A 16,863-nucleotide genomic window follows, 5' to 3' on the forward strand; every position below is an offset into this window, starting at 1 on the left:
ACGCTCTGAGTTTATTTGAAACACGGGACAGATGTTGTGCATTCAAAGATAGCCCTGAAACGGTCCACCCATTCCTCCTCTGTTATGTTAGTTCCCAGATCTTCAGATTTTTTAGATGGAAATAGCGGACTATTAATAATATTCCAGAATCTGGAACTACTTGATAGAGTCTGGGGTCTAAGAGTTCTCGCCATACGTCCTCCTTCACCTCCCTCTTACGAACCTAGCTGTGTTTTATATGCAGCTCGAGCAGAGCGGATTAACACATGGTCCCTAGGGGTACTCTTTAAAGCATCTTTTAGGTTCCTGGCAGCTTTTGAACAACTGTGGTCGATCCATTTTGGATCGTCATTGATTTTATTCTGGCCACCAACGGTTAACAGGGTTCCAACTTTGCTAATTATACCTTTGAAGGCAGGTATTGTGCCCATGGCAGAGGACTCGGGGTCTAAGCAATACAAGAATTCTGCCTTACACAATTCTTGCAGATTTTCATAAAACAATGGGGGAGTTACTTGGGTCCACTTAAGGCGCCGCCTGTTATTAGTTGTTTTAAGGGTCCCCACTGCCTGCACAAGCTCCTTCCTATGCAAGAGATTATTGCTTATTCTGGTACAGACGGGGTTATGATCACTAAAGGGGCTTTCCAAGGTTGTGTAACCCATTATCGAGGTATGGAAATTAGTAGAAACTAATAAATGGTCAATAAATGACCCACCATGATCTCTTTTCAAAGTGGGTACCTTTTGTATATTCAGTGGGGGTAACAGACTGGCGGCTAGGAAAAGATCAAAATCGTCTAGCATATCGTTTAGTGCATCACCTTGTGTTGAGTGCTCAAAGGCCCTTCACCTTCGGGCAGCCCATTTCAATCATTTTGGAGAGCCCGGGCGTTCCGCATGGGTGCATATTAAAGCCCCCCATGATCATTATGCTCTTTCTTTGTAGGCCACAGTGCAGCTTAACAAATGTATCCAGCTCCGTGATCTTACGGCCTTCTTCCCTATTAACAGCATTATAAAAATGTATTAGGCAAAGGCTAAGATTTCCCCGTTCAAGAACAATTGCCTGTATGTCACTATTCAGAGAGGGGATAGACCTGATTTTACAGTTTAATGCCAGGGAGGTAAAAATTACCAAACCTCCCCTAGCTCTCCCTCTAGCTGCGGGGACCGCAGGGACATAAAAGGCTTTGTACCCTTCAAGAGAAAAGTTACAATCAACTAGCCAAGTCTCCTGTAAGCATATAATAAACAAATTACTAATAAACTGGGTCCAAGTGGGGTCAATGATCTTATCAGCGAGCCCTGCTACATTCCATGAGATTACATTAAAGTTATCAATCTTACTGGGGTCAAGTGAGGGCGCTGAAGATAGAGTCTGAGTTGGTGTGGCCGTGTAAGTTCCAGCCAATACAGAGGGTGAATCGTTCTGTGCCTGCACTGGCAGTGTTAACTTAACACTTAATATCGCATGTGGGTCAAAATTCACATGTTCGATACCCTGCCTAACTGATGAGATAATTGCCGATGGCTGAGCTACCTGATATGATACCTGGGATCTTACCGGGGCAGTGGGATGTACGAGCAAGGTACACGGTTCAATAGGAGGGGAGTAACTGGGCAAGTCATCCCGCCGTCAATCGCAATCATTAAGGCCCGAAAGGGCATTAACTCTATTCATGACCTCCAGAGGTGTGAGTTGTCCTGATGCACTCCCCATCCTGGCTCCGTTAAACCTAGAGGGTATAATATCCCACCTATCTAGTCTTCCAGGGTGTGGTGGCTTGGGTGTGTGTATCGTATTCCTGTGTTTAAAGGTGTCATACAACCCTGGCCTATAAAAAAAAAAACAAGGGGCAGTATAACTATACCCTGTCTCCCCTCTGCTTCCCTGAGTATCCTTTCGACTGGTACCGGACTGTTAAAATTGATCACTATACAGTCTCCATCCCTAGTTTTTCTTGACCGTCCCAGCCACGCTACTCAGCGGGCCATAATTATGTTGTGTCCTACTCTATATCCTTCACTTGTGTTTCGGTGTAACCAATGTGTTACCTTGTTTTTAATCTGATGGAAGTCCTCTCTCTCTCCTTGTCGTAATGGGGGAATGTTTCCCAGGATTATCACTAATGGGGTACTTTGAGGTGGTAGATCTAAGATGGTTCGGTCACCCGCACCCATGGCTTGTTGGTCAGTATGTTTCGAGCCTGGCTGTTTGCCCCCTTCTTTTGGTATCTCAGGTAACCTCGTTATACTACCACTACCCTCCGTTCCCTGTGATCTCTCCCTGGTGCCACCAAAACTAATTTCCCCGTCACTCTCTCTGTCAGCGTTACATGCTGACCGACATTTGCGGCATTAGGTTGTTCGGTGTTAATCAAGTTTTTAGCATGCGTAACTTGTCCCTCCGACCTCCTGCTATCTAGTACAGAATTTAGTATTTGGGTGTTATCTGGTGTAGCCTTTTGGAGTTTACCTAAGTTTTCATTAATTATTTTTAGCCTTTCAAAGATGGGAAGCATTAGGGACTTTACAATATGTTCCACTTGCCCAATCAACCCACCCTCTCCTGGCTCAGTCACTAGCAATCTTTTCAGTGACTGCTGTTGACCATTGTTGGTTGTAAAGTGGGCACCCTTATTCTGGGCAGGGGTGGCATCTAATATATGGATAAGATTGTTTGTACCCTTTGATGTAACTATTTTTTCCCCTAGTTTAGGGATCTTGGCCTGTTTGCCTTTCTGTCCGCCCCCACCCCGCTTTATTTATTTATTTATTTTTGAGATTTTTATTGCGCAAACAATTACCCGAAGGTGTCTCGGCGCATGTGTGAGCTAGCAGGATCATAATAATAGATTTCACTGATCAAACAGCCATGTCTTTACGAGCCTCCGAAAGCTCATCAGGTTGGGAGCATTTTTGATATTTAGTGGGAGAAGGTTCCAGAGTCTTGGTGCAGCCACTAAAAAGCGACGGTCTCCCCAGGTTGCCGTTCTGGTGCGAGGTACAGGTAGAAGGCAAGTGTTAGCCGATCTCAGCAATCTTTTGGGGGTGTACAGCTGGAGTGCCTCAGTCAGGAATTTAGGTCCTGTGCCATGCACGGCCTTGTAGGCAATGCAAAGGGCCTTAAACTTAATACGGCTCTCTACTCTGCGCCAGTGAAGCTGGCGGATGGCTAGGGTAGTAGGCTGGCGGCGAGGGATGTTTAAAAGAATTCTGGCAGCCGCGTTCTGTACAGACTGTAGTTTTGACAGCACAGATTTCTGGGTGTTGAGGAAGAGGGCATTTCCATAATCCATTTTGGAAAATACCAGGGTGGTAACTAAAGTCTTCCCTGCAGAGGAGGGGAGATAAGGCAGCAATTTCTTTATTTTCTTTAGCATGAAGAAAGCAGAAGAGACAACCTTGTTGACATGAAGGTTGAAAGTTAGTTTGCTATCGAAGATGACTCCCAAGTTCCTCGCTTTTATCACTGGGACAGGTGGAGAGCCCAGTTGTTTGGGCCACCAGGTGGAGGACCATTCTGGGGCGAGGTTGCCAAAGGTCATAACCTCGGTTTTATCTGAGTTAAGCCTTAGGCAGTTGGAGGACATCCACGTACTGACAGCCAGCATTGCTTCCTGAAAATTAGCTGCTACTGCTGTGCCGTTCTTATGGATCGCCAGCACCAGTTGGGTATCGTCTGCGTAGGAAGTTAATCGCACCCCGTAGGCCTTTATTACCCTCGCTAAGTCCGCTACGTAGATGTTAAATAACGTGGGACTTAGCGAGGAGCCCTGTGGTACTCCGCATGGTAGTGCAGAGACGGGAGAGTAGAAATTACCCAACTTGACTGCCTGGGTGCGGTCGGCCAGAAAGGATGAAATGAGATTTCTAGCCGGACCGTCAATCCCCAGAGCTGTGACACGGTCGACCAAAATAGCATGGTCGACCGTGTCAAATGCTGCGGATAGGTCCAGAAGAATTAAGATGGCCATTCCTCCCTGATCCATGATGGTTCTGATTTCATCAGAGGCTTTTATTAGAGCGGTCTCCGTCCCGTGTCCCTTCCTGAAGCCAAACTGCGTTTCGTCTAATAGTTGGTGCGTATCGACGAACTCTGAGAGCTGTGTATTCATCAGAGCTTCGCAGATTTTGGCCGGGAAGGGAAGACAGGCAATGGGTCTATAGCTGACCGGGGCGGAGGGGTCCAGGGAGGGCTTCTTCAGAAGAGGCTTGATCACTGCCTTCTTCCACGGGGCTGGATAACATCCGGTTTGAAAGGCATTGTTGCAGATTTCCATAAGTGGGTGAGAAATCACCTCACTTAGATTAGCCATCACAGAGGCTATCTTTTCCCTGTTAGATTCACACTTGTAGGTATTGCTTTTACAGCAGAAAATGTGTGGATCTTCGAGGGATCTGTATTACGGTGCACATTTTCCTCCTGGGTGATAATGCTATCTCTTGTGCTATTCCCCGCTGTGACACTACTTGGTGTGCCTGACCCAATACTAATCTCTGGCAGTTCTAAGTCAAGAAGACGCTGGCTCAAACGATTTTCAGGAGTAGAGCTGTTCTTGATTGGGCCCAGTGACGAACGTTTGGAATTAAAGACTTCTAAGGAGAGCCGTTTTTCAGTATTTTCTATCTCTTGTTCAAGGGCGGCGCCTGCCCTAGTGATGAATTTGTCAATAGTTCCGGATATGCTTCCACAGTCTGATTTTGTTGTAGACTTCCCCCCTTTGTCTTGTCGCAATGGCATGATGAACGATCGTCCGCTTGTCTAGGGTTAAAGTCGCGGCAAGGATCGTAAACCTTAAAAGGGTAGCCCGGCCCGCCCTTCTGCGGCCGTAGACGGCCCGCCCTTTACCAGGGCGTAGCCCGTCGCGTCCCGCGCGGGTCCTCGCGGGACCTGTCGCAGCTTTATGCGCCTCCTGGCACGCTCACTCGTCTGTCAGGTCCGCGTTGCCCCAAGTGATCCTGGGGATTGTAGGCAGGAAGCAATGGACACGGCAAACAACGGCAAACAACAGGTAAAGCCCCAACACCGTCCTATGAACAACAGGGGACTCGGCCCCTGTTGCAGCTTTATGCGCCACCTGGCGCGCTCACTAGTCCGTCAGGTCCGCGTTGCCCCAAGTATTCTGGAGATTGTAGGCAGGTGTGAGGTGATCGGTGGACCGGCGGAGCCAAGCCCGGCCGGTCGTTCGCAAGCAAGGGGGCGGCGCCAAGCCCGGCCGGGAGGAAGGAAGCAATGGACACGGCAAACAACAGGTAAAGCCCCAACACCGTCCGATGAATTAAGGAGTCACAAAACTCTCACTTTGGCAGCATTGAAACCCCTCCTGTCAGGATCCAATTCCTGCTTACAGGTTCAGGGGTTTAAGTAAACTCTTTCAAGGAAGATCTTAGCACCACGCCACTCCTTGCTACCACCTTGCAGCGCTTCTCTAGGTGGTTCTAACTCATCCGCTGCTATAGCGTCCTCCTCCCCTCCGCGTCACTGTCTTTAGGGGGCCTCTCCCGACTCCCTCCACCGTCCTTCTGACCGGGTGGCCGAGGTCGGTTGGCCGAGTGTCAACACAGCGCAGTGCGGAGCTCAGCGCTTAAAATGCCACACTGCAGTTCGCACATTACCGGCGTCCTCACCCGTCTCCTGGCTCCGCTCGAAGGAGGGAGAGAAAAACTGGAGCCAAGCAGGGAATGGTCGCGGGCGAGTAGATGTCACCAGGAAAAGCTCCACTGCTTGCTGCAGAAGTTCAGGGGCAGGCAGCGATTTTAGGGATACTCTAGATGGAGTTAATACAGTCTATTCGCCCCGTTCAGGTCTCCAAGCGCCCAGCGTGCATTCAGCAATTCCTCACATTGAACTCTCAGCCCCGCAGTCGGCGTTTTCAGCGGTCAGGACTTTTCCTGGAAACAGCCTGTGCTGATTTAAAGCTGAGGTGTCCAGTAGGGGTGTGGTGTTTACTGCAAAGCTCCCTGACTCCGCCCCCACTTCCTGTTTCTTGAGCTGAGTAGTATCTGATCTGGTTAGTACCCTCAGTAGATGGGTGCGTCCCCACCTGGGCCCTGTGGCAATCAGCAGTCTCGATATAGATGGTGCCCGCTGCGTCCCTCGTCTGCGCCTCAAGGGGTTAATATGCAGCCCCCTCAGTATCTCCTATTCCCGGCTTCCTCCACTTTAGGATAGGACTTTGAAAGGTGCTCTCTAAACATTGATTTTCCGAGCTAATGCGGTGGAGCTCATACGGATCACATCCGTGAGGCCATGGTGGTTGGCCGACATCAACAACTTTCATTTACATTTCCTCTGCTTCCCTGGACAGGTCTCACCACCTCCTCTGCAACCGTGGACAGGACTCACCTCCTCTGCACCCCTGGACAGGTCTCTCCTCCTCTGCACCCCTGGACAGGCCTCACCTTCTCTGTACCCCTGGACAGGCCTCACCTTACAGCACCCTGTGGACAGGCCTCACCTCCTCCTCTGCACCCCTGGACAGGCCTTTCCTCCTCTGCACCAATGGACAGGCCTCACCACCTCTGTATCTGGATAGGCCTCACCTCCTCTGCACCCCTGCACAGCCCTCACCTCCTCTTCACCCCTGGACAGGCCTCTCCTCCTCTGCACCCCTGGACAGGCCTCTCCTCAAATGCGCTCCTGGACAAGCCTCACCTCCTCTGCACCCCTTGACAGGCCTCACCTCCTCTGACCCCTGGAAAGAACCACACACCAGACAGGGAGAACTACACACCAGACAGGGACAATCACACACCAGACAGGGACAATCACACACCAGTCAGGGACAATCACACACTAGACAGAGACCACCACACACCCGAAAGGGGCAACCACACACCCAACAGAGAGAACCACACACCAGAGAGGGAAAACCACAAATCAAACAGGGACAATCACACGCCAGACAGAGACAACCACAAACCATACAGAGAAGACCAATCATCAGACAGGGAGAACCACACACCAGACAGAGACAACCACACACCAGACAGGGAGAACCACACACCAGACAGAGACCACCACACACCAGAAAGGGGCAACCACACACCCAACAGAGAGAACCACACACCAGACAGGGAGAACCACACACCAGACAGGGAGAACTACACACAAGACAGGGACAATCACAAACCAGACAGACACAACCACATACCATACAGAGAAGACTTACCATCAGACAGAGAGAACCACACACCAAACAGGGAGAACCACACACCAGACAGGGAGAACTACACACAAGACAGGGACAATCACAAACCAGACAGACACAAACACATACCATACAGAGAAGACTTACCATCAGACAGGGAGAACCACACACCAGACAGAGATCACCACACACCAGAAAGGGGCAACCACACACTGAACAGAGCGAACCACACACCAGACAGGGAGAACTACACACCAGACAGGGACAACCACATACCAGACAGGGACAATCACACACCAGACAGGGACCAGACAGAGACCACCACACACCCGAAAGGGGCAACCACACACCCAACAGAGAGAACCACACACCAGACAGGGACAACCACACACCAGACAGGGACAATCACACACCAGACAGAGACAACCACAAACCATAAAGAGAAGACTAACCATCAGACAGGGAGAACCACACACCAGACAGAGACAACCACACACCAGACAAGGAGAACCACACACCAGGCAGAGACCAACACACACCAGAAAGGGGCAAACACACACCCAACAGAGAGAACCACACACCAGACAGGGAGAACTACACACCAGACAGGGACAGCCACACACTAGACCGGGACAACCACATACCAGACAGGGACAATCACACACCAGACAGGGACCAGACAGAGACCACCACACACCCAACAGAGAGAACCACACACCAGACAGGGAGAACTACACACCAGACAGGGAGAACCACACACCAGACAGGGAGAACCACACACCCAACAGGGATAATCACACACCAGACAGAGACAGCCACAAACCATACAAAAAAGACTAACCATCAGACAGAGAGAACCACACACCAGACAGAGGCAACCACACACCAGACCGCGAGAACCACACACCAGAGACTACCACACACCAGAAAGGGGCAACCCCACACCCAACAGAGAGAACCACACACCAGACAGGGAGAACCATACACCAGACAGGGAGAACCACAAACTGGACAGAGACAACCACACACCGGGCAGGGACAACCACATACCAGACAGGGACAATCACACAAAAGACAGGGACCAGACAGAGACCACCACACACCCAAAAGGTGCAACCACACACCAGACAGGGAGAACTGCACACCAGGCAGGGACAGCCACACACCAGACAGGGACAATAATACACCAGACAGGGACAACCACATATCAGGCAGGAACAACCAGACAGGGACAACCAGACAAGGACAAACACACACCAGCCATGGACAACCATACACCAGACAGGGACAACCACACACCAGATAGGGACAAGCACACACCAGACAGGGAGAACAACACTCCAGATAGGGTCAACCCCAGCCCAGACAGGGACAGCCACATACCAGACAGAGACAGCATACCAAACAGAGACAACTATCCACTAGACAGGGATGACCAGACACCAAACAGGAACAACCACACACCATAAAGGGACAACCAGACAGGGACAACTACACGCCAGACAGGGATAGCCATACACCAGACCGGGACAACCACACACCAGACAGGGTCAACCACATACCAGATAGGGACAACCACTCACTAGACAGGGACAACCACATACAGAGACAACCACACACCAGACAAAAGACAACCACAGACCAGACTGGGGCAACCACACCCCAGACAGGGTCAACCGCTCACCAGACAGGGACAACCACACACCAGAAATGGACAACCACACACCAGACAGGGACAGACACTTTTCAGACAGAGACAGCACACCAGACAGGAACAACTACACACCAGACAGGGACATCCACATACCAGACAGGGATAACCACACACAAGACAGGGACAACCACATACCAGACAGGGACAACCACACACCATACAGGGGCAATCACACACCCGACATTGACAATCACACACCAGACAGGGACAACCACACGCCAGACAGGGACAACCACATACCAGACAGGGACAACCACGCTCCAGACAGGGACAACCACACTCCAGACAGGGACAACCACACTCCAGACAGGGACAACCACACACCAGACAGGGCCAACTATATAGCAGTGCAGAGCAGACAAATGCGCATTCAGTAGCAAACGTGATGGTTTGTGTCCAGTCCACACACCTCAGAACATCTTTAACATACAGAAGCCAGAGTTTGAATTAATTCTCACGTAGATTGCAAATGCCACTGTTCATTTGTTTCCAGGGACACCCAGACACACACAGGTACAAAACCCACAGGCACTCAAAGGCACATGCATGCACACATAGAGGGACACACAGACACTCATAGGCACACAGAGACACATACAGGCACTCACATGCATGCACAGGCACACACAGACACTCATAGGTACACACAGTTATACACAGCGGCACAGAGGCACTCATAGCCACACAGGCACGCCAGCCACACAGAGGCACACCCAGTCACTCATAGGCTCCCCCAGGCATACAAAGGCGCACACAGGCACTAATAGGCACATGCAGGGGTACAAAGATACACAGAGGCACACATAGGCACACACAGCCACACAGAGGCACTCATAGCCACACAGGCACGCCAGCCACACAGAGGCACGCCAAGTTACTCATAGGCGCACCCAGGCATACAAAAGCACACACAGGCACTAATAGGCACTCACAGGGGTACACAGATACACAGAGGTACACATAGGAACACACAAGCACTCATAGGCACATGCAGGCATACAGGAACTCAGGCACATGCAGACACACAGAGTCAGATCAGATCAGAATACGCTTTAATTGATTTAAAAATTGGTAAGCCATAAAAGCACAAAACATAATAAACAATAAAAACATACATTTCATTTATATATACAAAATACAAATTCAAGCGATGCTTTAAGAAGTAATAGGACCATCCATTGACAGCCGTTGTCTGACCACCCCTTTCAAATATTTAGCAATGAGATCAGTCACAGATCTGTCATTCAGATATTGCATCTTTAGAAAGGCAGGGCGACATTTTCTCAAGCCTAACTCATTAAAATGGGTAATATCCATTTTTTCCTTGGCATAGAACAAAACTTGCAAAAAACATAACTTGGATTGTCGACTGAACAGAGATATTGTCACACAAGCATAAACATAAGGTGTGGGACCAGTCGTTGATTTTTGGGATGGTAACCCTAGTGTGAAAAATGCCAAGGCGTAGGCGCGTCAATAACAATCTATCATAAGCTCCTGCAGTGTTCAGTAAATATGGTTGTATCCCTGGTTGAGTCAAGAGTAGTTGGTGTGTTCTCACTGACGGTTTTACAATGTTACTGGATAGATTAATGAACTCCAAATAGTCCAAACATAATGACTTATATTATTTCTAGTAATATTGTTCAAAGTGTCAGGATTAGAGAAATATTCCGGATGTCCTAAACTCTCTAAAAAATGTTTAACATAAGTCAACCAGAAGATACGATCAACCACATCAAGGGAAAAACCATCTGTAATCAGGTCCCTGTTCAAACCAGTGGAGATACCAGTCCAAACTTTATGCCACAGCAAAATGGCCTACAATTTAATCAAATCTAAAAGATAAGGCCACCCCAACTCAACGTGGCATACGAATGCGGGTGTGCTACTGGGTACAGCTACAAGATATCTCAGGAAACTGTTTTCAACTATTTGCAGGCACTCGGCATTGGCATAATCCCAGATGCCTGCTCCATACATGGCAACAGGAATGCATTTCGCTTTACAGATTGGTATTAAGTCTACAACAGGGCGCCTCCCCAATTCCCTTGCAAAGTTGATTATAGCACCAGTGGCTTTACAAAATAATAATTTCCTAGATTCAAAAGCTTTAGCCCGTAAACCCCTTTTCTTAAAAACAATGCCCAGGTAAGAAAAATGAGCTGTGTATTCGAGTTTCCTCTTTTCGATGACGAATTCTCGGCACTTGATACTGGGCTTACAACATTTAATTGTAAATGTTTTGGTTATATTAACGCAAAGATCAAGTTCTAACATATAGGCGGAAAAGCTGTTAATTACATTTTGTAGGCCAATGGGGGTACGAGCCAATAAGACGGCATCGTCAGCATATAATAAAGCTCCTATTGGCCATCCATTTATGCATGGCAAATCAAGACAGTCATTGCCTAATTTTGCTCCAATGCTATTATTATAAAGAGTGAACAAGAGGGGTGCCAACACGCACCCCTGCCTCACCCCCTTCTTTACCGGTAGGATCTTACTGAGATCACCGCCTCTTCCATAGCGCACCCGGGCCCTAGCATCTAAATAAGACTGTTTTAAAAAATTAAGAATGGGTGGATCAACCTGCATGACATCTAAAATGCTCCATAGCTTCTGATGGTTAACCCAGTCAAAGGCTGAACTCAAATCAACAAAACATAAAAATAAATTCCCCTTTTTAGCCTTTAAATAGTTTCCTACCAGTAAGTTCAGATTCAGACATTGTTCAATGGTTCCCACACCTTGGCGGAAGCCTTACTGTAATCCAGAAATTATACAGTTTTCGTCTGCCCGTAACTGGAGGCGGTTTAAAACGACAAGCCCAGCCACCTTTGCAAAATAGTCTAGTAATGATATTGGTCTGTAGCAGGACGGCTCGCACTGATTACCCTTCTTGTAAATAGGGACAAGTATTGATTCCATCCACGTGGCTGTGATTCCCAAGGAGAAACACGCTTTTAAAATCAGGGCTAGCTGGGGTCCCCATAGCAATGAATCGGATTTAAATAAGTCCACTGGTATACTGTCGGGGCTTGGGGCTTTTCCCTACTTACTTTCATTAATGGCCAAGATAACATCCTGGGTGTCAAAGTCAATTTCAATAGGAAGATGGTTTGGAGGATTTAAACATATAGCCACCTCATTTTGGGGGTCCACCTGATTACTATAAAGGCCAAAAAAGTAGGACACCCATTTATCCTCCCCTATTTCTATTTCGATACTAGGCAGGTTACCTGGGGCAAGAAAAGGGGCATTCACTGCCTTCCTGAAACCTTTCGTATCTTTCAAGGCTGATGCTCATTTTAGATCTTGTAATAGTTCCGACTTTATGATCTCCTTTCGTTCCTTAAGAGACGTCTTATAGGCTAGTCTTGCCCTTTATATATCTGCTCGATCTTTTATTTGCTTGTATAAGACGGTTATCATGGCTGTATGGGTTTGAGAACATTTGGATTCAAACTAACCACTTCTCTTATCAGCCCCATTCTTACTTTTTGCCCATAGTCTGTTTTGTATAGTCAGAGTTATTTTCCCAAGCGAACTAAGAATATCTGTTTTATTTGTATTTTCATCGAGGCAGATTATAAAATCATCTTTGCAGATGTTCAGAAGTTGCTTACAAAGTTCAAGTTGATTTCCACCCGCCCATTTGACTGTGTAACCATTTTGTCTATCGATAGCAATATCTCCTGCCAAGTGAGTTACCGATGTCTTACTTGTTAATACTTTGGCAGGGAATTTTAAAAGGACACTGATATATGGTCTATGGCTGAAAACAAGCCACGCCCATTAAAGGTACTATTAAAAGGGGTTGGGGGTAAACAGACACTGTTTGCAAATCCCAAGTCCATAGAATATTTTAACAAATTAAATAAATCTCCAGGAGCGGTATGCAGAAAATGGGACGAATCATTTGCATCATCTGGATCTACACCACAAACATCTCCCACGATATATGGACAGGGTCCACAATTAAAAACCCTGCCCCAGATTATACAGTAGTCTTTACCAGAACTTCTTTGGGTCTTGTCCAAATCTCTCTGCAAATGCATCAAGATTTGGCCGGTGTCCGCAATTGGTATATTATTATAAAAATTTGACAAGACTAAATAATACTTATTATCTAAGTTGATTTTTCAGACCTGATAATAGGTTTTAGACTTTATGAGATCTCTCTTGTGAGCATTTAACCTATAGGACACATAAGTGCAAAGGCCGTCCGTATTCCTTCCCTTACTTGATGGCACTGCTGGACTGGAAAATTTCTTAAAACCATTAATATGTAAGATGTTATCAGACCAAGTTTCTTGAATACATATAATGTCAAAATTATAGATGAACTCCAGCCAGGCAGGGTTAGACAGTTTACTTTGAGGCCTGCCACATTCCAGAACAAGATCTCTATTTCTTTCAGTCTAGGGCCAGACTGTGATGTGCAGTCAAAGGGGACAGAAACTACATTGGGGCCGCCAGAGCTATTTAGTGTTTCACTATAAGAAATGCTGACCTTCGATTGGGTTATTTTACTCTGGGTTTTACAATTATTACAATTATTGGTGGCATTTCTTTCCCTAATGTCAGATTGTTCAGTATTTACAAATAAGGCTATGTGTTGCGAGGATGTTCCTTTTGATTGGCATTGTATTTTTTTGCTAATACTGTTACTGAGTCAATCGTTGTCTTCCAAAGAAGAAAGGGCCTCAAATCTCCTGGTCAAGGGTAAACTGAATTGGGTATGATGCATGTTGTTCACGTAGTGGGCTGGGGGCTGAATCTCAAGTCCTGCACATTGGAGGTCGTTAGTAGGGGGATAAAAGTAACTCAATGGAAGTACATTTATACCATAATTGTTCACATTGAGGGAACCCTGTTGGCGCAAAATTTCTTGTCTTAAACTAGGTGATCTAAAGGTGAGAACTATACAGTCACCCGGGAGCCACTTATCACGGTTCCCACCCATCCCACTCTCCTTGCCATTTTAAATTCCCTAAATAGGGCTTACGTTAGACCAATTTTAGACCCAAGCCAACCTAGAGACTTATTGCATAAAGTCTCCCAGGATCCAATTAAATTGGACGTGGATTGTGGTACATTTGCCAGTATTATTGTATATGGTGTAGCTTCTGGAGGTAAATTCAAGGTCAGGCCTTCTTCACTTACCCTATCCCTTTCCCTATATGTGATCTCTGGGTTGGGCAATCTTTGATTACTAATGGGTGCTATATCAGATGTCACTTTGTTATGATCTAAATTAAGATGGTTCATATGTCCAACACCCCTCCCAGATTGTACGGCTGGTTGTGAGATATACGCAATATGTGGGTTGGCTATATTTTCACCGTTTGATGCACTCGCTAAGCACCCTAGATGACTGGATGGTATGTTGTTTGTGCCTACACCCTGTATTTTACTCAACAGATCCTTGATTGCCAGAGTCGTTGCCAACAATTTTTCTAATGTGGCCGAGGCCACTGATGGAGGTTGATGGTGTAGGGCATTGCCAGAGTTCTGCCCCTCACTGGGCACCGAAGAGTTCACAGTAGTAACACGCGACTCCGTGCGCCCAGACAAATCAGTCAATTCATCTTCAAGAAGCTTTAAACGGCCGTCCAATGAGGCAAAATTTTTGTCTATGGCTTCCCTGATCCGACCAAGGGCAGTGTCCAGTACAGTCATATCGGTGGCAGTAATGACTGTGCCATACTCCTTGGGGCAAGATTGTATAGACAATGAAACATCCATGGTCTGAGTACCTACTGAGCAACTCTTTACCTCCGTATTAGTCTGTGAGTGGCACTGGGACTCTTTTTGAAGTTTTTGTTTTGACAGACCCATACCCTTCTTACGGTTCACAGTTGCCTTTGCCTTCGGCTTAGCCTTTATGCCCCACTAGAAAAATTGCAAGTCCGAGTTCTAGAGGCTATGCTTGGTCCGTTAGAGGTATCCATTTGTAGTTCTAGCGGCTGGTCGTGTACAAGGGCCAACAATTCCAAAGCCACCGGTGCTGTCCCCAAGTTATAAGGTGATGAGCAGGATTGAATTGAATTTTGAGAGATACCTGCCGGATTATGTAATCCTAATGAAGTTCGCCTTGGGTGCGATGAAGGGTCCAGAGACAACCTCCTTTCTGTTAGTTCTATCTCGTGGGATAGAAAGGATTCTGCCCTCGTTATAAATGCATCCAAAGTCCCCTTGACCCCCCTTTCTATTTGTCATTGCAGAATGACTCATTTTTGTGCATCAAAAAGTCACTCCCCCACGACGTTGAGTATCAATCTCACTTCACACGGATCAATAACGCAAGAAGGTGTAATTAAAATCTGTACCTGGGATTTGTTATAAAGTTCTTATAAAGATGGTATGATGTAGGACCACTTGTTAGAGGAGAGGCCCAGCCCAAGCCTCCTTTGGGCTTCGGCTTCGGCTTCGCTTCGCCCGCTCGGTGCTCAGTACCGCTTAAGTACGCCTCCCCTTCCTCTTAGCACTTCCAGGCGCTTGGCCTTCTGGGGAATATAGTCCTGCAATGAGGCACAAGGTGCAGCAAATCTGGCTGGAACGGCACCCACAGCGTGCAAAGCGGAGAAACTGCTCCAGAGGCAAAGTGGTGAGGATTGATCAGCAGCATTCAGAATAGAGCCTCAAAGTCAGAAGCTCGGTCCCTGCATCAATGCGCTCAAGCGCGCTTTCAAGTAAGCTGCACAGCACCCTGGTAATCAGCAGACAGGCAGGTAGGTAAAGACTCTGAGAGACTGCCGAGAGGAGCGGCACCGCTATAAGCACGATGCCACGCCTCTCCCTCACTCGAGGTAGCTGTGATATGGAATGGTGCACTCTGGGGGTTGCAGTCCTCCCCAGAGTGAAGATGGAGGTGCGGGCAGGGCAAACAATGCAGACAGAGCTGCGTATCCCCTGGGACCCTCGTCCCACCAGAGGAGATTCCAAAGGCAATAGTTGGCGTTTCCTAGCCGGTAATCAGCAGACAGACAGGCAGGTAAAGGCTCCAAGAGACCACTGTAACCGGGTCTCAGCAGCAGCGCCGGCCGCACTTGGCTGCACTTGGCTCCGCTTCCCACCGGCTCCGCTTACCACCACCGGCTGCCCAGAAAAACCAGTGTTTGCGGCCCTATCAAGTTTAGCCAAGAACAAAACGCTGCATTTTCTTCGGGGTTTCCCTCGGCACTAACCTCGGTGCACCATCAGCACCAGTATGTTTACAAACATCCGCAGCAGAATTTTACTATTAATTGTGCAGAGGGGAGTTAATTGCAAAGAAAATGAGGTAAGACAGGAGCAGCGTATACACCATTATTGCTTTCATGACCGGAGCTGCAGCGTCGGCTTACTTGAGGCCTCCTACGGCAGAGCTGCCCCGGGAGTGGTTGAGGCACATTGAGGAGGCTGGAGAAGGAGCAGCATGGCAGCACTCCACACGCTGAACGCGAGGCATGCTTTCTCAGTTAGTCACACTCAACTACCTGGTATTATCAGATTATAACATCAGACAGGAGACAACAAGTCACAGTTGGGCAGATTTAGAACAGCATCCAAGAAAGTGTTTGCATTACCTGATGTTTTATCATTTTATGTATGACTTTTATGGTTTTCTTATATAAAACTGAATGAAGTTTGTTGATAATAATCACTAGGGGTTTCATTTACAGGGTAGCATAGTATCCCTCACAATAACTCCAGGAGTCACAGTCGACACAATGTACATGCGTTGTTCCCCTACTCCAACCTTACACATACCCCCAATCACCTACCGAAACCTCTCTCTGCTGATGCCAAAGTGGTCCTCCGTCATCCCGCAGACCATCTTTTTGGCCCCTTTGAAAGTGCCCATACAATAAAAATGCTGCAGTTGTAAATACATATCAACTACCATTTGTTGTGTTTGAAACATTTTATTGAATAATAAAACCTAATAAACATAAGCTGGTTATTAAAGCAAAACAAAGCATCAGTTGCTATACACATAATTGAC

This window comes from Lissotriton vulgaris, chromosome 1_1 (genome assembly GCF_964263255.1).
Source record: "Lissotriton vulgaris chromosome 1_1, aLisVul1.2, whole genome shotgun sequence".
NCBI classification, from domain to species: Eukaryota; Metazoa; Chordata; class Amphibia; order Caudata; family Salamandridae; genus Lissotriton; species Lissotriton vulgaris.